Source organism: Schistocerca cancellata, chromosome 8 (genome assembly GCF_023864275.1).
Source record: "Schistocerca cancellata isolate TAMUIC-IGC-003103 chromosome 8, iqSchCanc2.1, whole genome shotgun sequence".
In the NCBI taxonomy this organism is placed as follows: domain Eukaryota; kingdom Metazoa; phylum Arthropoda; class Insecta; order Orthoptera; family Acrididae; genus Schistocerca; species Schistocerca cancellata.
In genome coordinates, this window is record NC_064633.1 from 361645055 (window position 1) to 361672639 (window position 27585).

A 27585-nucleotide genomic window follows, 5' to 3' on the forward strand; every position below is an offset into this window, starting at 1 on the left:
TAGTTGATACTCCAATTCTGTACTGAAAATGTAAGTCCATCATGGATGATCCGGCCTCCAAGTACCTGTAAAAAAAAAAGATAAAGCGTATGGAGCAAAACTACAAAATTTTGCAGCTTACACACAAGCATACACACGCACGCACACGTGGACATTATAGATAACTAGCTGAAACACCCGGCAACTATAATTTTAATAAATGTTAATAATTGTACTATGCCTATAACTTTCGCGCAAGCGACAAAGTTTCATCGCAATCGGATGAACGGTACGGCTGCGTATAAAATACGAACAAAACCAAACAACAATACTATGGTGGTTTTTGTTTGTTGCAGGGACAATCCTTCAAAGGAAATGGAAGAGCTTAAGGACCAGTTATACCAGAGAGTTATTAAAGCAAAAAACAGAAAAGAGTGGTTCTGCAGCAACTGGTAGGAAGAAGTATATCTACTTCGATCAGCTGCGATTCCTAACAACTGACTGTAAGAACACTACTTCTAGTATTGACAATGATGATGATGAAGACAGAAATGAGTTTGATGAAGGAGAAAATTTAGAGCAGGAGGCACGTGAAAAAACTGCTGAGCGACGGTAAAAAAGGCCACGTGAAAAGAAGTTTTTTGAAGAAGATATCCTATAGAACATTTTGAAGGAAAAGTACGCCAGAAAAGACAATTCATCACAGCAAGGCGACGAAGATAGCTTTTTTATGCAGTCTTTAGTACCTGAATTAAAAAAATTACCCAGTCATGCAAGATTGAAAGTGAAATCAGATTTGATGAATGTCATTATTAATGCCCAACAATATTACAGCGCTTCTGCTTCCTCTTCGTCCCAAATAGGATTTGCGCCGGTACCAAATTACGCTACGGGGGATCCGCATCACGACCGTGCATATCATGGAACAGTTCAAGGCTACACTGGAGGACAGTCGAGGTTGTCCGATCAGTTACCAGCTGTGTGCTCGCCAGCGGCCTCCGAGTACAGTGACGAGTCCTTAATATACTTTTCAACAGCGCAGGCAGAGAAACAATGAACTTAAAACTATTAGTGAAAGTTTTACAATATTTTGTAATGTATATTAATACCAGTTAAAATCTGTAAAATGTGCTTTCAATAAAATAAAATAATACTACAGTACCTACCTTAATGTAAGAGCAAGTTTTTCCTCTGGTGGGATAGCCTTCCTTAGTGTAGTGTCTTTTCCTGTGATTGCTTCTTTCACATTTTCTAGTAGTTCATCAAATGAAGTTTTTGACATTCGAAAATACTGAAAAAACTTCTTCTCAGATTGTCTCAGATCGTCATAAAGGGTGTAATATAATCCTGTCTCCAGCCGATCACGTAGCAGTGGATGTGTGTGTAATGAACGTTTTGTCTTCATTCTCCTCCTCCTCCTCCTCCTCCTCCTCCTCCTCCTCATTACAAGTACTTACAACAGTTCCTCCTCGCTCGAGTCCATTTCACCAACTAATCAGTTGGCAACAGCTGCAGTGTGGGACACCAGTGACCCAGGAGTGTTCGCCACAGTCACCGGTGACCGTCACAAGCGTCCCAGTGTGAAACGAGCCTTAAAGTGTTAGCTGGCACGGTAGCTCAGCGTGTTCGGTCGGAGGGTTTAGCTACCCTCTGTAACAAAAAAACTGAGTGAACAGCTCAACGAACAACCTGAACGGATGTCATGCGACGTCCGCCTCGAACATATACAACGAACAATATAGACCAAAATGAGATTTTTAGTAATGTTTGTTTAGTGCCGGCACGGTAGCTCAGCGTGTTCAGCCAGAGAGTTAGCAGCCCTCTGTAATAAAAAAACTGAGTTAAGGTATAAACGACGACCTGAAACGAGTGTCTTACGACGTCCGCCCCGAGCAGATGAAACGAACTAAAAAAAAAAAAAAGTACGCGAAAGGTTATGTGTTCTAACCTTATGGGGTGCTTAGTATTTTCATTATTTAAAAACAATATCGAAGTGCCTTACTTCACGAATTATATTCGTTTGAATGCAATTTTTTGAAATTTCTAGTGCTTTGTCTGTTCATTAACCCTTTCGCTGCTGTAGACACGTGCTCGCCGCATTCCGCGCTGTGCGCGATTTTGTCATCACTGCACTGCTCGCCTGTGCAGACACATGGTGTTCCCACTGCTTTGACACACTTATCATTCGATTTCACAAAAACTATTTGGCCCAAAAATTTGATTTTTACACGTCTTCTTGACTGATACCTTCCCCCCATAAATGACTTAATTTTGTTTCGATGTTCAACGCAGTTATTATGCGGCGTTAAATGTAGTAAACCATTGCATGAAATTTTGAAGAGTTTGCAGAGGTAAAAGTCCATGGCGTATACTTTCCGTATGGTCGATTTTAGTTGCCACAATGTTGAGAATAAAATGTGGACAAGATACCTAAATTTCATATAAAATTTACTGTATAACAATATCTCATTTAATTTAAGTACGACATAGATGTCGTATGTAATATTGAGAAATATTCCGTCTTTCGCGACTGTAATAAAAGTATTATTTACACCGGACGCGTTTGGCTTTATTTTAAAGCACTTCAATCAAGGAAAGGTACGGCACATACACAATGGTACTCATGTTCTCTTTCTTGTTTTTGTTCCACAGTCGCATTTTTACCAATGGTACTGAAATATATTCCTCTTCTGCAACTGTAATAAGGGGCTTATTTAGACCAGACGCGTTTCTCTCTTTTGAAGCATCTTCAGTGGACCAGTATTTTGTCTCCTCCATTGCCAAGTCACCTTTCGTAGTTTTGTGCTGCGGTAATACAATATTCAACGTTTGTGTTGGCAGATCAGTGTTTTAGCAAATAAATGATGTTTGTGTGTGCCACACACAAAAATTATATTTGACATAGCTCAGAGCACTTCACTGATAGACGGTATATTCAAGTCCTAATGTTTTTGTAAGTACACAGTTCTGTTTAATGTATTTTGTGTACTTCCTTTTGATTGATTGAAGTGCTTTAAAATAAAGCCAAACGTGCTCAGTGTAAATAAAATTTTTGTTACAGTCGCGAAAGACGGAATATTTCTCAATATTACATACGACACCTATGTGGTACTTAAATGAGCTATTGTTATACAGTAAATTTTATATGAAATTCAGGTATCTTGTCCACATTTCATTCTCAACATTGTGGCAACTAAAATCGACCATACGGAAAGTATACTCTATGGACTTTTACCTCTGCAAACTCTTCAAAATTTCGTGCAATGGTTTACTATATTTAATGCTGCATAATAACTGCGTTGAACATCGAAACAAAATTAAGTCATTTATGGGGGGAAGGTATCAGTCAAGAAGACGTGTAAAAACCTAATTTTTGGGCCAAATATTTTTTGTGGAATCGATTGATAAGAGTGTCAAAGCAGTCGGAACACGATGTGTCTGCACAGGCGAGCAGTGCAGTGACAAAATCGCGCACAGCGGAATGCTTTGTAGCAGCGAAAGGGTTAATGCGGCCGTGGTGGCTTTACTTCATGAACTGCGCGCTCCCCCCTAAACGTAAGCTTGCGAACTATGCTATACTATACTATGGCGCTGCTTCTATTGGCGCATGCGTCGTGTGCAACTGGCAACGCAGCAATCTCCCACGTCTGGGCGGCCATGCGCGAGCCGCCAAGATAAAAGAATTGAACTATAGTAGCGGAACTTCGTGCGACTGCTTCGAAATATGATTAGACGTCATCTCTGAGCTGTAGACACAATATTTTAATATTTACAAGCCTTTTCTACCGTGCCATGGTTTAAGATTTTAAAATGTTTTAGCTTTCTGCTTCAAAAAATTGTTGTTGGTGCACTGTTTATGTTTGAAACTAATCTTAGTTGTTAGTCTGTTGTAGTGATTTCAATGTAACTGCCCTTCTACCCATGCCAGTGGGTCCTGTTGGGCGATATGTTATGGCCACTGAATCCACCAGGTTGTGACTGTCTGCGATGACGCCTATTTAAAAATACTTGCTCTATATGGCCGGCCGGTGTGGCCGTGCGGTTCTAAGCGCTTCAGTTTGGAACCGCGTGACCGCTACGGTCGCAGGTTCGAATCCTGCCTCGGGCATGGATGTGTGTGATGTCCTTAGGTTAGTTAGGTTTAAGTAGTTTTAAGTTCTAGGGGACTGATGACCTTAGCAGTTAGGTCCCATAGTGCTCCGAGCCATTTGAACGAACTTGCTCTATATTTGATTTTGTATTCCTTTGGAAAAAGTTTACAATCAAGAAAACTGTAAATTTGTGGTAAGCTCCTATGGGACCAAACTGCTGCCGCCATCGATCCGTAGACTTAGGCACTACTTAAAGTAACTTCAGCTAAGGACAACACACACACACACCCATTCCGCAGGCAGGAATCGAACCTCGGATGGGATCAGCCGCGCGAACCGTGGCAACGTGCCGAGACCGCGCGACTACCCCGCGCGGATGCAAATCAAGATCTAAATAATTTCATTATAAGTAGTGTGTAATGTAGCCTTTGGAAATAAATGTTTATTGACCTTTGTTATTTAATTGTAGTTGGTGTTTGAAATATTACTTTCCGTTTACTTGTTGTGGCCTGACCGTCCCACCGAAAAGCTAATTATGTTGACGCCAAAGTGGCGTACCATTTTAGTTGGGTTTCACATGACCGATATTTTTGTAATCCTTGCTGGTTCTTATGGAGGAGATTATTATATTCGAGTCCACTTCCATGACCAAACCAAATATCAATGTCATGTTTTCCTCCTATTTTTCAGAATCAACAACCTGAAGCTCTCCCAGTGGGAAATTGCACCACCTGTTTGACGAAAGTGCGCGGCTTAACCTGCCGTAGGAATATACATGAACTGAACTGATTTCACTGCTCAGATGACCTGTCCATGATAAGCAGGCGATCTGACTTAGAATTGCGATGTATAACAGCTTCAGAAGTTACCACCAGCATTTCTATGACACTTTACGTCATTGTATTTTTGTAACTGTATCCCCAGTGCTTCCCTTAATTTCATTTCAGTGTGTTTAATTCAGTTAATATGTGTTCTAGCCCAGAATTGAATAAGGATAAATCTGGTAATCCGCAATAATTGTGAATCTCTGAACTCATTGTAATGGCTTTCAACCGTGGGAAAAGCGTTGTAGCTTCGAAATACAACCGTTGATCAACTCGCGCCCTCTTCTTTGGGTCCTTCGGATACGGAGTCGTCTTTTCGGTACTGCGACACGAGGTACGTGGCGAACGCATGGATGCCAAAGTGTACAGTATTATCAGGCATGTGACACGTTACAGAGAAACCCATTTCCACTATATAAGAAAACAACTGTAAATATATGTAGCTTACCTGTCCCATATAATAAAGCCGTTGTCGTCTAGAGTTGGTATAGTATGTTCTGGATTAATCTGAAACAAAAAGAGTCATTCAGTGCTCTGGTTCGTGATACTCGGCGATTATTACAGATTTCAAAATAAATGTGATGAGCATAGAGGATATGAATCAGCGCCACTGTTAGATTACGTCATTACCCTTCCGACTGAAAGTAGGAAAAAATAGTATATGTGCAGGATACTCAACAGTCTAGTCAAGGACGAACAAATTAAATACGTACTAATGAAGAATGGTGTAAACCATTATAACAACATTTTAGCCATCAAATTGAAGCAGAAATTCGCTGGTGTCGAAAATTAGGCTAGAACTGCACAAAACGTTTCTCAAATTCTAGGTTTGGAACGAAACAATGTTTTTGAAAACGAAAAACAGGAGCACAGTCATAGGACAAGGAACTTGCAGCATTTGAAATGTCGCGCTATAGGAAGATGTGAAAATTAAGTGCACAGATTAACTAAGAAACAAACAAGGGATACAAACTACTATCTGTTGGATCTTTGTCTATGGTGTCATATTTTAAATTTTAAACACAGCTAGAGTGAACAACATATATTGTCTCAACTCAGTGAAACGTGTTTTCACTAGATGCCATATGTAGACATATCTAAAATATTTGACACCCAATAATCGTCCTTGATGTATGTAAATATCTTTGAGACAGCAGTTCATATAAGCTACACAAGAGGATAACATCGAATAATTTTTCAGAAGAAAACTAGAACTCCACTGAATATAGCACATAGTGCTGAAACATGTATGGATGATTACAAAAATTTAAAACGATGTCCTGCGTAAGACAGAATTTCTCTCCAGTCAAACTATAGAGTGTAAAATGTAGACTGGCTAGAGAAAGAATACCAGTTATGGAAAAGAGGATATGTTAATATTGTATATAAATGTAAACGTTAATAAGTCCTTTCTGAAAGACTGTGCTTGGAGGGTAGCTTTGTACTAAATAGAAGCATTGAGAATAAAGAGTTCACAAAAGGAGATAATAAAAGTTTTGCAGTGAAAGGCTACAGAAGAATTGTAACGATTAGATGGTTAGACATGATAACTGATGAGGAAGTACTGAAGCGAGTTGGGGAAAACAGAAATCTGGTTCACAGCTCGACTAAAAGAAGGGATCTGTTGATAGAAAACATCCTGAGGCATCAATAATTCTCAGCTTAGCAACGGAGGAAAGTGCGGGGATTAAGAAGCGTAGAGGGAGACCAAGGCTTGAAAGCTGTTATGCAGGTTTAATTGGATGTGGGTTGCAGTAGTTATGTAGAACTGAAGAGGCTCGCACAGGCCACGTGGAGAGCTGCATCAAACCAATCTTCCACATATGTAGTTAACATTGAATGTCGCGGCCATGAAAATATTAAAGCCATTTTATCTATCCAGTATAGGAGGGCTACTCAGAAAGTAAGGTACGATAGGTCGCGAAACAGTGAAAATCCGATGAAGCTTTGCACAGATGTGTTGGGCAGTGTCTCTAGTATGTCAGTAGATCACGTCACGTCGCTCTTTTCAGTTCTGAGCGCACAGTGAGCACGTAACCATGCCTAGGACACCGGACTCGCTGGGTAATAGTACAGCGTAATAGGCATGCTTGCGTACAGTCTGAAAACAGACCGAAATCAACCTAAATCATTATGGACATTGCTGTTAGAACGTCAAGCAGTGCTGTCAATAAACTCAAGTGCTGCAGTACCATGACTTATTTCACTGACAGTCGATAACTTGTTTTTGTGACTGTAAAATTTATATTTGACAGGTTTCGTGTTTTCTGCTATTTTATTGGGAGTCGATGCTTACGGAATCTCATTCCGATTTGGCACTTCGAACGCTTATCAGCAGTATGCCTAATTCTACGAGTACATTTCACAGTAGGGTCCTAATCTTTTGGTGCATTCCTCTGTAGAAGATAATGTCTTACTTCCTTTTCCTTCCTTACTGTGTCTGCTGAACTAAGAATAATTATTAGGACAAATTCGACGCCATCTTCCGCTCCGGCAGCGAATGGCTTACCTCTGCCCCACACTGCCACGAGAGCAAATTTATATTGTAGCTAGTTTCTTACGCCACTTTCGTGTATGAAATAGTGGGGCAAGTATTGTATACACAATGTCAATAAGTACGCCCATGGTGAAAACGATCAGACGTTCGATTTCTAAACAGTTTGGGAAATATTTATAGTGAGAATCTAACACATCTGAGCGCATATTGAACAGTACAAAACCCACTGAAGTAGTATTAGCGGTTATGTACATGGACAGGGCAACACAAAAAGAATACAGAAATTGCAAACGGCTGTAACGATTTAATGCACAGTGACACGTCGAGTTGCACAGAATGTAAGAGAAAGTTCAAAATTTCGATCGTTGAGCAAGCACAGTGAAGTAGATCCGTTGGATCGGTCGTACTTGTTGCATTCTGTCCTCGGCCACCTAGATACCCGGACATCACACAATTTTTGTTTTTTGTTTTTTTGTTTTTTTGTTTTTGACGGGTTTATGTGAAAGACCTTGCGTATTTGTCTCTCTTAAAAAACACAAACTGCGTGTTTCCAACGCTCTTACCGAGCGAGGTGGCGCAGTGGTTAGCACACTGGACTCGCATTCGGGAGGACGACGGTTCAATCCCGTCTCCGGCCATCCTGATTTAGGTTTTCCGTGATTTCCCTAAATCGCTTCAGGAAAATGCCGGGATGGATCCTTTGAAAGGGCACGGCCGATTTCCTTCCCCATCCTTCCCTAACCCGAGCTTGCGCTCCGTCGCCGACGGGACGTTAAACACTAAATCTCCTCCTCCTCCAACACTCTCGATTTGACGACCCGCTTGAAGTTCAGAATGTATGGCGTGAAAGATTATCGTTTCGATGTTGTCCTTGTGACTAAGACTAGCATGGCACACCTGTAAGGAACCTGAAAAAAAATTGAACTTTTTTTTACGGTCTTTCACTTCACAAGATACTGCGGGATGGTTCAGAATTTTTACACAACTACTCCTCCTTCAGTTCCGCGCTAAACACCGCCAAGCATAGTTTCAAGCGCCCTCGGCTACCGACGTACCTTGTAAATTACACTGCTCACCTGTACGTATTAACTAACTTTCCTACTTGAGCTTACTTAATCCTTTAATTCAAGTTGACAACCTGTAAACTCCAATAACACCACAGAGACCGTCTTATTTTAGTAACGTTTCTTCTGTTTCAGAGCAAGAATTTTTAATAGTTACTTGAGATGGATTAGTATGAGACACTTTCATCATACTGCATTTGGTTGGTGATGTTACACGCTTGCATTGACCATGTTTTAGAAGCACCTTTCAAATCAAAGACTTCATCTGCATGCATTGCAATTATATGGAATGTGTTCACAGCTTTAGCTGACTCCACAATCTTGTTTGAATCTTGCCAAACATGGCCGTAATTGCGTTTCTTCGTTTCTTTATAATTGCAGTATCTCTGCCGCAGCTCAAAAAACTGTGCTATTTTGCTATTTAACGCCGTTGCCGTCAAGGTCAGAACGGCGTGCTCGCCTAGCATAACGCGCAGAGCGGTAGTTCCCGGGACAGGTAAGGTAGGCCAGGCACAGATCGAATCCGCGCTGCGACTTAACAGTCGTGTGCTGGCGCAACGGCCAGCCTCAATTCTCCTTTTAGGCGGTTTTCCCCGCTGTTGTAAGCAAATTATGGATTTACGTCTCAGGTAATACGATAATCAAACAGTTAAAGTTCAATTAAATAAGGCAAAGCGTACACGATTCACCCACAGGTGCTCACACGGTTTCTTTCCCTTATGAAATATATTCACGTATTGCGAATATGTATTAGCGTCAGCTAAGAGTCGAGCACAACATTGTTGCACCTGAGAGTGAGCACACTTCGGTTAGCTTATCGTGAGTTTTTATCGTGGTATTTCAAGATGGCACGGTGAACCATTTGATACTGTATGCACAAGTGTCCTGAAATCATTCACAGTACGATATGTTATCCTTAATCACCACTGTATTTCTTTACTGTAACGCCACCGCATGTTTACAATAGCGGCCATGGGAGACCAAGTGCAATAATATTGTCTTCGAGTAGCACTACTGACAAATGAAGATAAATGTTGGACTGGGGCTCGAACACTTATTTCCCACTTGTCATGAGAAGTCACCTTGACCAATTCGGCTATCCAAGCACGCCTCCATTCGCGGTCAAAACCTCCGTATGTCACGTAGCCACAATACAAATGCTGGCACGTTTTTGAAACTACGCACAGGAAGAGCGATGTTTTTTGTGTAGATCACCCTGCAGCGACAAAAGTCATGGGACACCTCCTAATGGCGTGTGGCATCTCCTTTCCCCCGGCGTATTGCAGCAACTAGACGTGGCATCGACTGAAGTTGATGGGAGGTTCAAATGGCTCTGAGCGCTATGGGACTTAACATCTGTGGTCATCAGTCCCCTAGAACTTAGAACTACTTAAACCTAACTAACCTCAGGACATCACACACATCCATGCCCGAGGCAGGATTCGAACTTGCGACTGTAGCGGTCATGCGGTTCCAAACTGAAGCGCCCAGAACCACACAGCCACACCGGCTGGCTGATGGAAGTCCCCTGTAGAAATGTTGAACTACGCTGCTTCTATAGCCATCCATATTTGCGAAACTGTTGTCAATGCACGATGTTGTGCATGAACTGACCTCTCGATTACGTCCCACAAATGTAGGACTCATGTAGGGCGATCACATGGCCAAATCACTCGTTCGAATTGTCCAGAATGTTCTTCAACCAACAGCGAACAACTGTCGACTCTGATTTGACATCCTCTTTTGCGACCAAGAGTGGCTGAAAATGGTCTCCAAGTAGCTGAACATAAGTTTTTCCATTCAATGATCGACTCAGTCGAACCAGAGGACACAGACCACTCTATGAGGAGCCACCACCAATTCGCACAGTGCTTTGTAGACAACTTGGGTCCATAGTTTCGTGGGGCTTGTGCCACACTCAAATCCTACCATCAACTCCTACCAACTGAAATCGTGATCATCTGGCCAGGCCACAGTTTTCCAGTCATCTATGGTCCAACCGATATGGTTACGAGCCCAGGAGAGGCCCTGCAGGCGGTATTTTGCTAATAGCAAAGGCACTCGCGTCTGTCGTCGTCTGCCTTAGCCCGTTAACTCCAAATATCGCCAGGAAATGTTCATCGTTATGTCCCACACTGATTTCTGCTGTTATTTCACGAACTGTTGCTTGACTGTTAGCACTGACAACTCTACGCAAAAGCCGCTGCTCTCGGGCGTTAAGTGAATACTGCTTCATTCATGATGAGAGATAATGCCTGAAATTTGGTATTCTCGGCGCACTCTTGACACTGTGGATTTTGTAATATTGATTTCCTTAACTATTTCCGAAATGGAATGTCCCATGTGTCTAGCTCCAATCTACCATTCTACGTTAATTCCTGTTGAGCGACCAAATTCACGTCGGAAACCTTTTGACAAGAATCACGTGAATACAAATGACAGCTCCGCCAATGCACACTGCCCTTTTGTACCTTGTGTACGCGATGCTACCGCCATCTGTATATGAGCATTTCACTATCCCACGACTTATTTTTTTCTTTTCAGTTTTTATCACGAATGGTGACAGTGTTCTAATAAAGCAGTAATTTCATTTATTACGCTACACTGTAGTAAATGCTTTTCCTGCATAAACACGGACAGTCACCATTACTGATATTCTCTTCCTCATGTTAACTTGACGATTGTGGTGTTAGAAAGACCATATGGGCACGAAGTTATGGACTGAGATAAATTTTACTAAATTCTGGAAAAGCGAACCCTGAGATGGGGATAAATCTTAGGAAAAGAAAAGGACCTATAGTGTTTTAAGATCCCTAAATGTATACGAATTGTTTAACCGTTGCTGGTAACTTGTGTAATTATCCATTGCAGAACAGGAGATTTATGTTTTGTTAGTGGTGGTCATAACACATCCTGTGTAACTTTACTAAATGCCTTCTTTAACAACTATCTAGAACAGGTATCTAGGAACCACACACATGATGGAAATACATTTGATCTAATGGCAACAAACAGATCAGACCTCTCTGATGATTTTCACATTGAGTCTGGTATCAGTGACCATGATATGATTGTGGCAGCAATGATTACCAAAGTACAAAGGACAACTAAGACAAGCAGGATGATAAACATCTTGAGTAAACTAGATACAAAAATCAGTAGTGCCATATCTCAGTGAGGAACTTGAAACTTTCAGCACAGGGCAGGAACATGTAGAGGAACTCTGGCTCAAGTTTAAAAGAATAGTTGACCATGCACTGTATATATGTGTACCTAGTAGGACAGTTCATAATGGAAAGGAACCTCCATGATACATAGTCACAGTAAAGAAACTACTAAACATAGATTACTGCATAATGGATGTAAAACAAAGGGTAGGCCTATAAATTGAGAGATGTTAAATGAAACTTGTTTGGCTGTCAAGAGGGCAATGTGTGATGCCTTCAATGGCTTCTGTAGCAGAATAATGTCAACTGATCTCTCACAGAACCCAAAGAAATTCTGATCATATGTTAAGGTTGATAGTGGCACCAAAGTTAGTGTCTAGCCCCTACTGAATGAGACAGGAACTAAAACTGAGAGTAGCAAAGCAAAAACTGAATTACGTAACTTCATTTTCAAATGTTCCCACACATATTAAAACACAGAAGAATTGCCCCTATTTAATCCTTGTACCATGGAAAAGATGAAAGAAATAAGTATTGGTGTCAGTGTTGTTGAGAAACAGATGAAATCATTAAAACTGAACCAAGCTCCCGGGCCCAATGGGATTCCAATAGACTCTATACTGAATTTCCTGTCAGTTACAAACTCTTCTAACTATATCATCACAGACCCCTCAAAAAAAAAGTTCTCGCAAAAGGCGCAGGTCACACCCACCTACACGAAGTGCAATAGAAGTGATCCACAAAACTACCGTTCAGTATCCTTGACCTTGATTTGCTGTAGAATCTTAGAACATATTCTGAGTTTAAATATAATGATGCACCTTGAACAAAATGACCTCTTCAATGCCAACTAGCATGGATTTCGAAAACATTGATCATGTGAAACCCAACTCACACTTTTCTCCTATAATATACTGAAAGCATTGGATCAAGGAATTCAGGTAGGTGCCGTATATCTTGGTGTCTGAAAACACTTGACTCAGTACCACATCTACACTAATTGTCAAAAGTACAATCATATGGGGTATCAAGTGATATTTCTGACTAGACAGAGGAGGTTTTGGCAGGGAGGAAGCAGTGCATCATCTAGGATGGGGAATCATCATCAGATGTAGAAGCAACTTCAGGTGTGCCTCAGTGAAGTGTATTGGGACCCCTTCTGTTCATGTTGTATATTAATGATGTCGCAGACAATACTAATAGTAAAATCAGGGTTTTTGCACATGATGTAGTTACCTGTAATGAAGTACTTATCTGAAAGAAGCTGCAGAAATACTCAGTCAGACCTTGATAAGAATTCAATGTGGTGAAAAGACTGGCAACTTGCTTCAAATCTTCAGAAAAATGAAATTCTTCACTTCACAAAGTGAAAAAAACTGACTATAATATAAAAGTGACTATAATATAAATGAGTCACTGCTGGAATTTGATAACTCATACAAAAACCTGGGTATAACACTTTGCAGAGGTATGAAACAAAATGATCACATAGGCCAAGTCAGGGGTACAGCAGGTGGTTGGTTTGTTGGCAGAATACTGGCGAAATGCAAGCCAGCTACAAAGGAGATTGCTTAAAAATCAGCCGTGCTACCGGTTCTTGAATAATGCTCAAGTGTGTGGGGGCCGTACCAGCTAGGTCTAGCGGTATATTGAATGTATACAGATATGGGCAGCATGAATGGTCACAGGTTTTTTTAACCCATGGGTGAGTGTCACAGAGATACTGAAGGAACTGAACTGAAAGACACTACAAGATATATATATATATATAAACTACCCTGAAAATGTCCATTAACAGAGTTTCAAGAACTGGCTTTAAATGATTACTGTAGGAATATACTACAAACCCCTATATATTGCCCACATAGGGATTGTGTAGATACGAGTACAATAATTACTGCACACACAGAGCCATTCAAACAACCATTCTTCCTGCACTCCGTACATGAATGGAATAATTGGTACAATGGGATGTACCCTTTGCCCTGCATCTCACGGTGGTTTGGAGAGTATAGACGTAGAAATAGATGCAGAAGTAACTTCAGTTGTGCTGCCGAGAAGTGTTTGATGATGATGTTTGGTTTGTGGGGCGCTCAACTGCGTGGTTATCAGCGCCCGTACAATTACCCAATCTTTGCTCAGTCCAATTTCGCCACTTTCCTGGATGATGATGAAATGATGAGGACAACACAAACACCCAGTCATCTCGAGGCAGGTGAAAATCCCTGACCCCGCCGGGAATTGAACCCGGGACCCCGTGCTCGGGAAGCGAGAACGCTACCGCGAGACCACGAGCGGCAGACACCGAGAAGTGTGTAATGATTCTTGCTGTTCATATTATATATTTATGACTTTGCAGAAAATACTAACAGCAACCTCAGAATTTTTTCACCTGCTGTATTTTGCAATAAGGTACTGTCTGAAAAAAAGTTGCACAAATATTCTGTCACATTACTGACAACATTCCAAAGTGGTACAAAGTTTGGAAACTTGCTTTATATATTCATATATGTAAAATTCTACAGCTAAAGAAATGAAAAAACACAGGATACTATTACTATAACATCCATAAGTCACAGTTGGAATCAGTGAATGCATACAATCATCTGCGTGTAACAAACTGTATGTATATGAACTGGAACAGTCATATAGTTTCAGTAATATGTAAAGTAAGGGGCAAATCAGTTTGCTGGGGAATACTATGGAAATACAATCAGTCTACAAAGGAGACTGCTTATAAAATTCTTGTGCAACTCACCGTACTATGTTGCTCAAGTGTGAGCGACCCATATCTAATAGGACTAATTGTGGATACTGAAGCCATGCAAAGAAGGGAAGCACAAACAGTCATAGGTTTGTTTGAGCCACAGGAGAGTGTTACAGAGATGCTGAGAAAACTAACTAGCAGGTGCTTGAAGACAGATGCACACTATCTCGTACTGAGCACAGATGTAGAAACATGGAAACTTCAAGGAATGAAAATAATATACATATTAATAAAACTAAATGGAAGATTTTATGATGAGGAGCTATAATTCTTTTATAAATATGGTACATATAAACTGGACTGTGATGAATGCTGTAACATGTTACAAATCATTATGACAGATATACTACTTAGCATCCAACTGAAACACCAGGATGGATGAAGAGTGCTACAAAATGAAGCATTTTGGATGTGTCAAATTGATCTGTGGCTGTTGAGCAAACAGAAATTGACAAAATAATTTCTGATGTTTTGTTCTGCCTAAAAGAAGCATGAGAAGATAAAATCAGCTATCAAAGCCAATGCTATGTGCAGCATTTTTTGACCATCACAGTAAAGAAACATCAGCTGATAGCAGATTTGTGGTTGGTATGACTAAGGAAAACATCAGCATAGGTTGGCTTTTAGTGATAGAGTAGAATTCACAAAAACCAGAAATTTAGTTCACACAGATATTTGTGGATTGAAGGAGAAAAGTGATTTTCGGGATCATCAGTACTTTCCTTTATTTAAAGATGATTTTACGAGTTTCATTGTCTCATAGTTTCTGCCACATACAGATGAAATAAAAGAAAAATTACCACTGTTTAAAAAAAAAAGAAAAGAAAAAATCTGATTTTACAGTGGGAGAATTACATATAGATGGTGGTGAGGAGTTTAGTAACAATGATATGAATCCTTTTGCTGGCTCAATTATGCAAAAACTTTCAATTACTGAAAAACATGCTTCCCAGTAAAATGGAGTTGCTGAGTTTGAACACAAAATCCTGTGTGAAATGGTACATTCTTGGCTCTGCCCTGCTGCACATCTACTTAAAGCATTGTGGGATGAAGCAATTTTGGCTGCAGCCTGTACCTTGAATCAAATTGGCCTCATGAAAATTAAGGCACGTCTCCATTTCAAATAATTTTCAAGAAGGGAGGTCAGTTCAATAATTTTGTACTATTTGGAACAAAGCATTATGCTTGGATCCCAACATGAAAACAGAAGAAATTTGGTGATTAATCTACTAAAAAATATGTGGTTGGTTAAGTAGATTGTGAGTACCATGTTTACTTTCCTGAAAAATGGTATGTCTCATATGCAGAGATTTGTACCTATCCACTGAATCATGTTAAAACAGCTGTTTGTACATCACGTATTGAGAAAGATGATGAGGTTTCAGGAATCTGACATGAAACAGTTAAATTTGAAGAGATTAGTCAACAAGATCGTTTCAACAGAGATGTATCTAATGACTGTGTTAGCAATTACTTGCATGTTAGTGAAGTACAGCTACGTAGCAACTCAGAAGTAAGTTACAGTAAAGATTCACACCATCAGCCAAGGATGATGCTCCTTCATGAACCTGCAAGGAATTATACATAAGGAGGCAAATGAGAATTATCTTAAATAAGTAAGGTGAGTGCAAACTGTCTTTCCAATATAAAATCAAATGCAAATGGTAAAGTGGTTAGATAAAGTCAAAAGGGTATGTATAGCGATTTGGAATAGGTTATACTGACATATTTAGTCCTGCAGCAAGATCTGGGACATGAAACAATTTTATGTAAGGACTGCATTTCTAAATGGTATTTTTAAGAAGGAATTTTAATGCATCAGCCAGTATGCTACGACAGTAAAAAGGGACCTGTAAGCAAAGTGTTGAAAACTATGGTTTGAAGCAAGCATCAAACTGCTACTCACCATATAGCACAGATGTTGAGTAGAGGATACGCAGAACAAAAAGACTATCAAACAAGTAAGCTTTTGGTCTAAAAGGCCTTCATCAGAATTAGACAACACACACATGCAAACACAACTCACACACACATGACCACAGTCTCTGACTGCTCAGGCCAGACTGTGAGCAGCAGTGCATGATGAGAGAAGCAATCTGGGTGGTAGTGGTAAGGAGGGGGCTGGGGTGAGGAAGGGGAGAGGTAGCAGGGCAGGAGTGGAGGACGGTAAAGTGCTGCTTATGGGAGCATACATGGACATGGTAGAGAGAGGGAAGGGTGGCTAGGTGAAGTCAGGAGGTTAGACCAAGGGTAGGGATAACAAGAGAAGTAAAAAGATTGTGTTTGCTTTGGTTGACCACATGGTATCCCGCTTGTCACTATTGATGCCACATCCATTTACACTAATATTCCTAATGCCCGTGGTCTTGCCACTATTGAACTCTGTGTTTCGTAATGCCCAATGGATTTCACGCCTACAACCTACTTCCTAGTCACAATGACCAACTATATCCTCACCCACAATTACTTCTCCTTTGAAGGCATCACCAGCAAACAAATACAGGGTATGGCAGTGGGCACCCGCATGGCAGCATCCTATGCCAACATACTCACAAGCCATGTGGAGGAACCCTTTTTAACCACATAGAATACAAAAAACCTTACCTGGTTCACATTCATTTATGACATCTTTGTGATCTGGATCATGTTGTGAGGGTGCTGTGCCCTATCCACATTCCTCTGGAACCTCAACACCTCCTCTCGCACTCACTTCATCTGGTCCTCCTCAACCCAACAAGGCACCTTCTTTGATATTGACCTCCACTCAAAGATGGCTATGTCTGTACCTCCATCCATATCAACTCTTCCAACTGCGAGAAATACCTCCACTTCAACAGCTACCACCCATTTCATACAGCCTAGTCACTCGTAGCCACTGCAAATGTCATGATGAGCAGTCCCACTTGAAATATACCACAGGTCTCACTGATATCTTCACAGACTGTAATTACATTTGCACCTTCATACACAAAAATATCTCCCATGCCTTATCTCTCCATGTACCAAAGTCTCACCATCTTACCACAGAGGACTATTCCTCTTGTGACTCAGTACCACCCAGGACTGGAGCAACTGAATCACATGCTCTGCCACAGTTTCAACTACCTCTTGTCATGCCCTGAAATGAGGGCTGTCCTAACCACTATCCTTTCCACCCCTCCCATAGTGGTATTCTGCCATTTACCAAAACTACACAATATCCTCATCCATCCATACACAACGCCTGCTTGCAACTTCTTGCCTCAGGGCACATATCACTGTAATAGACCCAGATGCAAAGACCTGTCCCATACATCCTCCTGCCACCATCTACTCCAGACCGGTCACAAGCCTCACCTATCCCATCACAGGCAGAGCAACCTGTGAAACAAGTCATGTTATCTACAAGCTAAGCTGCAACCACTGTGCTGTGTTCTATGTGGGCCTAGCATCCAACAATCTGTCCGTCTGAATGTGAATGGTCACCAGCAAACAGTGCCCAATTGAGACAGCTGGGCCACCCAGTTGCTGAGCCAGTACCCAACACAACATTCTTTATTTTAATGACTGCTTCACAGCCTGTGTCACAATACTTCCTACAAACATCAGTTTTTCTGAATTGCGCAGATGAGAACTCTGTCTGCAGTATAGCCTATGTTCCACTGACCTTCCTGACCTCAGCCTTCATTAGCCATTGTCCTCCACCCTCCTCCCACTCTAGCACAATTACGATGGCCTTTTTGGCTGAAAGCTTAAATGTTTGGCAGTCTTTTTGTCCTCCCTATCTGCAGCTCAACATCTGCACTGTATGGTGAGTAGCAATCTGTATTTTTCATAATTCTGTCATTAATCCATCCCAGATTTTCCACTGTTTGGTGTATTAAAACGACAATTACAGAAGGAATTAATGCTGAGGAAACCGATGAACGCAGTATTGAAGCTTACAGTAATATCAATCATGCGGAGGAAAAGTAGACTAATGATGCTCTTCCTGAGTTTCAAGGTGATGCAGTTGTATGAAAAAGTAAACTATGGTAGTGTGTCATTCTTCTGCCAACTGGGGCTCAATATATAGATGCATGTGATGCTTTCAAATCATTTCTGTGGTTACATTGGCTTCTGAGAGAACTTAGAGCCATTGATGGGCCTTCTGTTCTTAACTTACAATTAGTTGTACAAAGTACACACCATAAACCTTCAGATTTATAATGTAATAGTAAGACAGAGCTTTCAAAACGAAATTTTCAATTGTAAAAGATTTCCAGGGGCAAATCTGGTTTTAGAGTTACTGACAATTTCAAAGGTAGCATAAGCAGGCAATGGTTGACTAAAACAGGGGAAAGAAATGCAAGACAAATGGGTAGCTTTTAAAGATGAAACAGCGAGATAACAGAGAATCAAATAAGCAAAAAGACAAAGTTCAATAGAAATCCTTGGGTAATGTATTAGTTATTGAAGATAAGTAACACAAGGACCAAATGTAAAAATACAACAAATGAATCAGACAAAAGGAATTACAGATATCTAAAAAATGAGATTGACAGGAAGTGCAAATTGCCAAAAAACCAATGGCTGGATGAGAAATGCAATGTTATAGAAGCCTGCATGGCTATGGGAAACATAGACACTGCCTATAGGAAAAGTAAAGAGTTCTTAATAGAAAATGGAATTACTGTTAGCAAATTTAGAGCACAGGTGGCAAGAACATACTAAACAAAGAATGGAATATTGAAAGTTGAAATGTATATGTAGACTAAGGGAAAGACAGAAGAACTTATATAAAGAGAAGCACAAATAGATGAAGATGAGGTGGGAGATACGATTCTGTGAGTGAATTTGACAAAACACTGAAAACATTGAAACAAGGCCACTCAGAATTACTGAGGTCCTTGAGGGAATCAGTCATTACAAAACTCATTCTACCTGGTACACCAAGATACAAGAGAGAGACAAATTACTGTTACTGCTGGACTTTAAGAATAATGTATCATTCATATTCCAAAGAAAGCAGTTGCTGATCAGTGTGAATATTATTGAACTGGTATATTACTGAGCTAGTATTATTAAGTCATGGCTGCAAAATAAGTACACAAATTATTGACAGAATTATGGAAAATTGTGGAAATTAATCAGTTTGGGTTCCAGGGAAATGCAGGAACATAGAGGGCAGTAAATACTGTATCATTAATTTTAGGTTAAAACATTTGTATATATAGAGAAATCTTTTGACAATGTTGACTGGAATACAAATACAGGAATCATACTGTGTTATAAGGCAGCAGAGGTGAATACAGGAAGCAGTTGGTTATCTACAACTAATATTGAGATCAGACTGTAGTTATAAATGTTCAAGGGCATCAAAGGAAAGTAGTAGCTGAGATAGTAATGAGAAAGTGTTACCCTCTCCCCAATTTTTTTCAATATTCACATCAAGCAAGCTGTACAGGAAACCAAGGAGATATTCACATATGACATTAAACTTCAAGGAGAAGAAATAAAAACTTTTTGAGGCCTGCTAACAACACTGTAAAGACAGCAAAGGAAATAGAAGAGCAGTTGAATGGAATAGACAGTGATTTGGAAAGAGGTTGTAATATTAACATCAATATTAGCAAAATAAGGGTAATGGCATGCAGTCCAATTATATCAAGTAATGCTGAAGAAATTAGATTGGAGATTATGCATTACAAGTAGTTGGTGAGTTTTGCTATTTGGGCAGAAAAATAATTCATGATTGCATAAGTATGGAAGATGCAAAATGCAAACTGGAAATAGGAAGAAAAGCATTTCTGAGAAAGAGAAATTTGTTAATATCCAACATAAACTTAAGTGTTATGAAGCATTTTCTGAAGATATTTGTCTAGAGTACAGCCTTGTGTGGAAGTGAAATATAGATGATAAACATTTCAAACAAGGAAAGAACAGAAGCTTTTGAAATGAGTTGTTACAGAAGGATGCTGGACACTAGGTGAATAGATCAAGTAAATAATGAGGCCTTGAATCAAAATGAGGGAAAAAGAAATTTGTGGCACAATTTGACCAAAAGAGGGGATCGGTGTAGAACACATCTGAACCACCAGCCAATCTCCAACTAATGGTGAAAATGACTGTACAAATTTTAAACAACTGATCCTTGAATGTGGCATTAAATTGCTGCTTTAAGGCAGCTCATGTATCACTAGCTGTTTCCTTTTTCATTACAACTGATACACTTCATAAACAACAGCACTTGTTGTCATGCATACTGTGTAAATGTTTGCCTTAGGAAACAAATCAAACAATTCCTTGAGCTTTTTGATTTGTATTTCTACAGCACCTTCTTTGAGTGGCTGGAGCTTCAGTAATGTTTTGCCAATGACATTCAAAACACCTTCATGGTACTTGAATACCTTCCTTTTCCAGCCTCACCAGTCAAATTCTTGGAGTAATGATTTATGTACCTTATAAAGCAATGTACCCATTTCTGCAGACCTTGATCTAAGTGTACACTATATGATCACAGGTTACTTTCTGAATGCAAATCTTTTAACCTAAAACTCAGCTGTTAATGTTTCTAACCTCAAAATTCAACTGACAGTGCTCTAAACCCATTTGTTGACACTTTAACATCAACTTGCAACTGTATTTTCTAGCATGCTTAAACTTTTTCTTTTTAACACTTAACTGTACTACACACAGTTTAGAAGAAGGTTTGCCAAGAACAGTTCACTGAAACTGGATCCGTAACTTGTTAAGCCGAATAGTTTCCAAGACTAACAGTAGTTTGCAGTCTGTAGTTTTACACAGAATATCTACTCTCAATCATAAATTGTACCAGAAAAAACTGAAAATTACCCAGAGAGATGTTTTTCTCATCAGTAACTGCTACTGACCTTCCTCATTAAACAATCAAATACAAATATATTTAGGACAGTATCATGGTGGAGGACAACAAGAAGATTCCATATTCCTAGCTTTCGAGAAAGTGTCCACTGCACACTGTTGACAAAGGTCAGAGCATGTGGATAAGGTTCCTGGACATGTAAGTGACTTGAAGACTTCTTAGATAATAGATGCCAGTGTGTTGTCATTGACAGTGGGTGTTCATCAGAGACAAGTGTATCACCACAAGTGCCACACAGAAGTGTGATAGGATCACTGTTACCCTATATTCACATAAATGATCTGACAGGCAGGCTGCACAGCAGTTTATTGCTGTTACCTGATGATGTTTTGCTCTATGGGAAAGTGTTGTCATTGAGTGACTGTAGGAGGAGACAATGTGACCTGGACAGAATTTCTAGGTGGTGTGATGAACTGCAACTTGCTCTAAGTGCAGAAAAATGTAGGTTAATACAGGTGACTAGGAAAAGCAATACTGCAACATTCAAATACACCATTAGTAGTGTGTTGCTTGACATAATCACATCATTCAAATATCTAGGCATGAATGAGCATACCAGGTTGGTAGTAGGGAAGGCAAGTACTCAACTTTGTTTTACTGGAAAAATTTTTGGGAAAGTGTAGCTCACCTATAAAGGAGACAGTATAAAATGCTAGTGTCACCCATTCTTTCGTATTGCTCAATTGCTTGGTATCCCCACCAGGTCAGAATAAAGGAAGACATTAAAGCAATTCAGAGACATGTTGGTTAGATTTGCTACCAGTAAGTTTAATCAGCACACAAGTATTAAAGAGATGCTTCTTAAAACCCAAATGAGAATCCCTGGATGGAAGTCGATCTTCTTTTCACTAAGCAGTGTTGTGGAAATTTAGAGAACCAGCATTTGAGGCTGACTCCAGATCAGTTCTATAGCCATCAATGTACTTTTTGCATCTGGAAATTGGGGCTTCTACAGAGGCTTATAGACAGCTGTTTTTCTGTCACACGATTTGCGAGTGGAACAGGAAAGGAAATGACTTGTAACAGAACTTTGTACCTTCTGCCGTGCACTGTACAGTGACTTGCAGAGTGTGTGTGCAGTTGTAGAATCATTAGTTTCATTAATGGAGGGAGGCCTGGTGAATAAAAATTGTAGATGCACAGTAAGACTGGACTACAGCACGCAGTTCAAATGAATGTACGTTATAGTCATTAGGTGAAGATCAAGAGGCATCTGAAGGTTTCGCTAGTGTGGCGAGCTGCATCAAAGCAGTCATCAGACTGAAGACAGCAACAAACAAACAAACGATGTGCTATGAGATTTATATGTGGGTTAGGTATTTATGGATGAGGTAAAAACTGACAGGCAGCTAGTATTCTTACAAAATAGTTACTATATGCTAAGTTACATGTGATGAAAATAATCATTGACATAATATAAAATATTGGGAGAGAATACGAAAGTATTTGTGAGATTAATAGTATTATATCCTAACAATGTTTCAATATGTAAACTGATTACATAGAAAATCTTTGGTGTTATTCTAGTTCTTCTGTTTCTGTCGAAAAAAATGGATCTTGCATCAAAATTCTTGTGTGTGTTATTTTCATGTTTTTAATGAATAAAATAGCAATTTTACAGGTTTATTCAAAAAGATGGAAGAGATTTAACACTACAAAATATAGGAACATGACTCCAACATTCCTGGAAAGAGAAAATTCAAATTTCTATGTATTCAATGTGAGCACCATGTGTTACACGACAAATATCAAAATGGTGGCCCATTGCCTGCCACACACAAAGCAGCTGGTCTCTTGTTATCAAATTCACAGCTTCAACAATGTGATGTCACAGACTTTCAAGAGTGTCAGACATGGGGCGGGGGGGTAGGAATAAAAAATGTGATCTTTTACATAATCTCAGACATAGAAGTCAGATCTGGAGACCTGGGAGGTCACTGGTGATGAAGTTCATCTTCTGTTCTTCTTCTTCCAGTCCAACAGCTGGAATGGCGTCGTTCAGGTAACATTGGATGCACTTAGAGAAATGAGCCGGGGTACCATCTTGCATGAAGATGAAGTCATCTGAATCACCTTCATGTTGAGGAAATAAAGTTTTGAAGCAAGTCTAGTTCTAGAATTTAAAATTTAAACTGTTGCGTGTCCAGAAACCTTGGAATTGTGGTGCTACCGTTTGTAATTTGGAAGATATAAATGTCTGAAATCTGTTTCTTGATTTTGAATAGCCGTGTATTTCAATCAGCTGATGATGATTTGATACCCATGCTCGTTCCCACTGCCAATTAGCAAAGTGGTTCAAATGGCTCTGAGCACTATGGGACTTAAATTCTGAGGTCATCAGTCCCCTAGAACTTAGAACTACCTAAACTTAACTAACCTAAGGACATCACACACATCCATGCCCGAGGCAGGATTCAAACCTGCAACCATAGCGATCGCGCGGTTCCAGCCTGTAGCGCCTAGAACCACTTGGCCATCCTGGCCGGTGCCAATTAACACTTAACATAGAAGTTACCTGGTAATATCGATGAATGGTGTCCTTGATCCACTGTCACATGTAGCTGCTAATATGTATTCACATTTTAGGAGCTCTGTTTTATTCTTGACATTATTGCAAAAATGAAATAATGTCCCCACTCTTTGTGACAGTGTCATGAAATGTGACTTGGAACAGCATGTATTTCAAGATACATGTGTCATAATGTGATAAAATTAACAACATTCAAATACTTAATACTACTATAGCAATGGGGCTTTCCCTCCACAGTAGGTATGCTTAGTACTGTACTGCACTTAACACTGCACTGTGACGCTGCATATGCATGTTGCCTAATGCAGGGGCATTAGAGCAGAGAGATGATTTGTCAGTAGAAACCCAACACAGCTTCTTACCATCATCATCAACAAACAAACAAACAAACACACACACACACACACACACACACACACACACATACACACACACACGTCTATCAGTAAATTATTTCTCATGAATTATCTTCAATGCTATACTCTTTTTTCTGCAAAACAATGCCATAAGATGGGATGGATAGCCATAAAGAAATAATATTGTCATGTCCTGAGAGCGAGTAAGGATCATATGTTTGACTGACAAGGGCTTACCTCGATCGACACAACTGAAGAGCGACTTTCATGCAGGAGTTGCAGGACTCAAACCCGTAAAGAACCTACAAGCTAAAAGGGTGCTCCAACACAGAACTCAATGTTATTCTCAAGGATACTTAGGGCCAACGAAAGCCAGTCCCATACTGATGCTGCTTGAATAAATAATTGCACAAATGCTTCTGCTGTCTTCCCAAGACGGCTCATAGATACAAAGTACACTTAATGTAATATGTCATGTCTTAGTATAGGATTCTGTGACACCTCCCATCTCGTTGGTAAAATATTATTGACACAGACCTCGGAGACTATAAAATTTGTATGTCATCTCGTCAGTAGTGCTAACGGATTATTATGTCCATTTATTTACATTCACTTTAAATTTTCAAGTGACTACACCTCACAAAGTTAAGGCTGGTATCTTTCTGCATTGTCAACAGAAATATACACCATAAAACTCATTTTACATTTTTACCTCTGACCACATCTCACAAAATTATGACTGCTATCATTCTTTATTTTCAACAGTATTATACATATTTTCACAAAATATGTCAATATTTTACCACTACATTGTATCACTTTGGGCAAAATTGTGTGAAATCTGGTTTTGAAGAAAGGGATTCAGTGTCCTTAGTTCTCCTGACCCCAACAGTCTATACTTGCTATTAGACACATTTTCTTACTGCTATTTCAACACCATTTACAATAAATATATATGCAACACAAGATCATTAATACACATAAAATAGTGGATCCTGAGTATCCCCTGTGGAATACTTGCCCATAGACCATCCTTTGAAGGCTTCATTTGTTGATAATTTCCTCTTGCAGTTCATCAGTTATATGCCCAGCAACTTTTAAGAGTTGGCCAACTGGAGAACTATGTCGTAAAGGTAGTATTACAGGTATTCCTGAGAGTTTCAGCTTCTCAGCTTCTATAATACAACAGTTTATTTACATCATATGCCTATTTGAGTTTGGACTCAGTTCCAGTGTTTGCAGAAAAATGTTAATGAATTAAGGATGAGTCCACCTTTTTGTAAGCACACAAATTATTGTTTTACTTCATCACCCAAACATGGTTCACCTCAGTTGTAGCATCCTCAGTGGGTATCTTATTATTTTCCTGAAAATACATACATACAGGTTCTTTTTAGATTATGGATATGATGCATCAGATTATGTTGTCATTTAAATCATATGTGCACTTTAGCTTATATTTTTCACTGTGCGTGTCCTGTGCCTGCACAGCAAAATAAGCCACAAGTCTAAATCAGAACACAAGACATCTGCATATAGGAGGCATGTTAGAAAACCGTCTGCATTAATTTGTATATTTTGGAGAAATTAATTAAATATTTTCGTTTCCGTCCTTACCGTTGTAGTATTTTCCTAGTTCTTAGGAGCGACAAGTTTGTTTTATATATCAAACGCGATTTCGTGTAATTGATCTGTACCTGTGGACATAGACAAGGATTTTGTGAATCTTTGGTAAGGCGAACTATTTCGTGTGGTTTGTATATTCATGGATTCTGTTTTGCATTGTGATAGTATTTACTCACGTTTTCTCCTGTTCGTTTGCAAATACTACGTCCAGTTACTTCGCAGTAGCTTGGACACACCCATTTTCCTGCACAAAGTTACGTCTCTGATGCGCTTCGACTGTCGTTTCTCGTTTGTTTAATCTATTGTCTCTCTCTCTCTCTCTCGCTGACGCCGCGAACTTTGAAATGTCATCCTTCAGTATACGCAGCTGGTCTCACAGAACCTTGCAGTTTCTATCTTTCTGACTTTGCATTTAGCTGTATGTTATGGAGGAAAGCGTTATTAAATGAAGTAATATAATTAAAAATCAGTTTAGTAAATATATTTAAAGAATAAATTTAATATTTTGGTCAAAAATATTTAAAATACATAAAATTTAGGTGTTATCAAAATAATGCATGTATTCAGTCAGATATTTTGTCGATACAGTCTTGGCACACAGTAACAGAATGTTCAAGGCAAATGTATTTCTTGCAGTTCTTACAAATATATCTTGTTTTTCTGTTTTCGCTTCTGCAGTCCACACACCATCGTCCTGAAGTCGCAGTTGATTCCACTTCAGAAATTTTCACACTGCAAAACTCTCCAATTCTCTCAATTATCTTCCTTGGCAATGTTTGTGACATTACTCTTTGCTGAAGACGATCATGCAGAAGCGCAAATAAAACTGCCTCAAAAACCCTCTTCTTCTCAGTTGTTCTTTCTGAGTTGAAAATAATAGCAGCATTTATCGCAGCTGTGTGTTCATGATGCGATAAAAAACAACCATTGGACATCTTCTTGTGTTTCTAACTACATTGTATGTTGCACTCATTCCGTCTACAACGTCAATTCCACCCGTAGTAAGGTTATAGAAAGTGATAATTTCTGGTTTTTTATCATTCCCTGTATTTTCGTCAATATTTCCATTGTGGTGCATCGTTGACAGTAGTAATGCCACTCTATTTCGTTTCGGCACATAAGAGACTCAGGTGCAATTTTTCTGAAACCCAAACATAGATGACTTTTCTTGTCGATTTTTAGTGTTCATAAATCCCCTTGGGAATTATCTCTTGTTCTTCCTCAGGGTACCAACGATGGTCGTCTTCTTCGTAATCAATGTGTTTGCAAGCTCGTAACTTGTAAAATAATTGTTGCAAGTTAGGTTGCGGCCAGTATTTAGGATAGGTTGACAAAGTCTCTGAACAAGTTCCACTGGTCTGTTGTCCTGTCTGTAAAGGCCCGTCCACACGCAACGATCTGTCTGCGCACATAACATCTGCGCAGACAGATCGTTGCGTGTGAACAGAAGATTTGCACCAACGTGAGGTGTGTGCAAACCTGGAAATTGGAGTTGGAGGTTTGAGCAAAACCTCTCAAACCTGTGGGTTCAAACCACATCTGTGCAGACAAGTTGGAGCATGTGGAACGGAGATCGCCACAAATCTGGCGCGAAACAGCTGTTTGCTCAGTCTAGTGTTTGTATTTATGCGCACAGGGCATTAAAATAGCTGATACTCGTCAGTTTGTAAGTTTGTAAGTGAATTCATTGAAATATATAGAAACCATCCATGTTTGTGGAAGATTAACAGTAAAGAATATAGTGACCGAGACAAAAAGACAGCAGCATACAATGCTCTAATTGAAAAATTGCGGACAGTTGACGCCTCGGCCAACAGAGAAA

At 39.7% G+C, this 27585-nt stretch overlaps 1 long non-coding RNA gene across 1 annotated transcript; it reads right to left on the minus strand.

Moving 5' to 3' along the window:
- Window positions 1–26045, minus strand: LOC126094902 (uncharacterized). Its single transcript, XR_007521894.1, has 4 exons — window positions 25940–26045; window positions 25755–25834; window positions 5343–5401; window positions 1–65 (listed from the first exon to the last, which is right to left on the minus strand). It is a non-coding gene; the product is annotated as an uncharacterized LOC126094902 (long non-coding RNA).
- Window positions 26046–27585: the final 1540 nt, after the last annotated feature.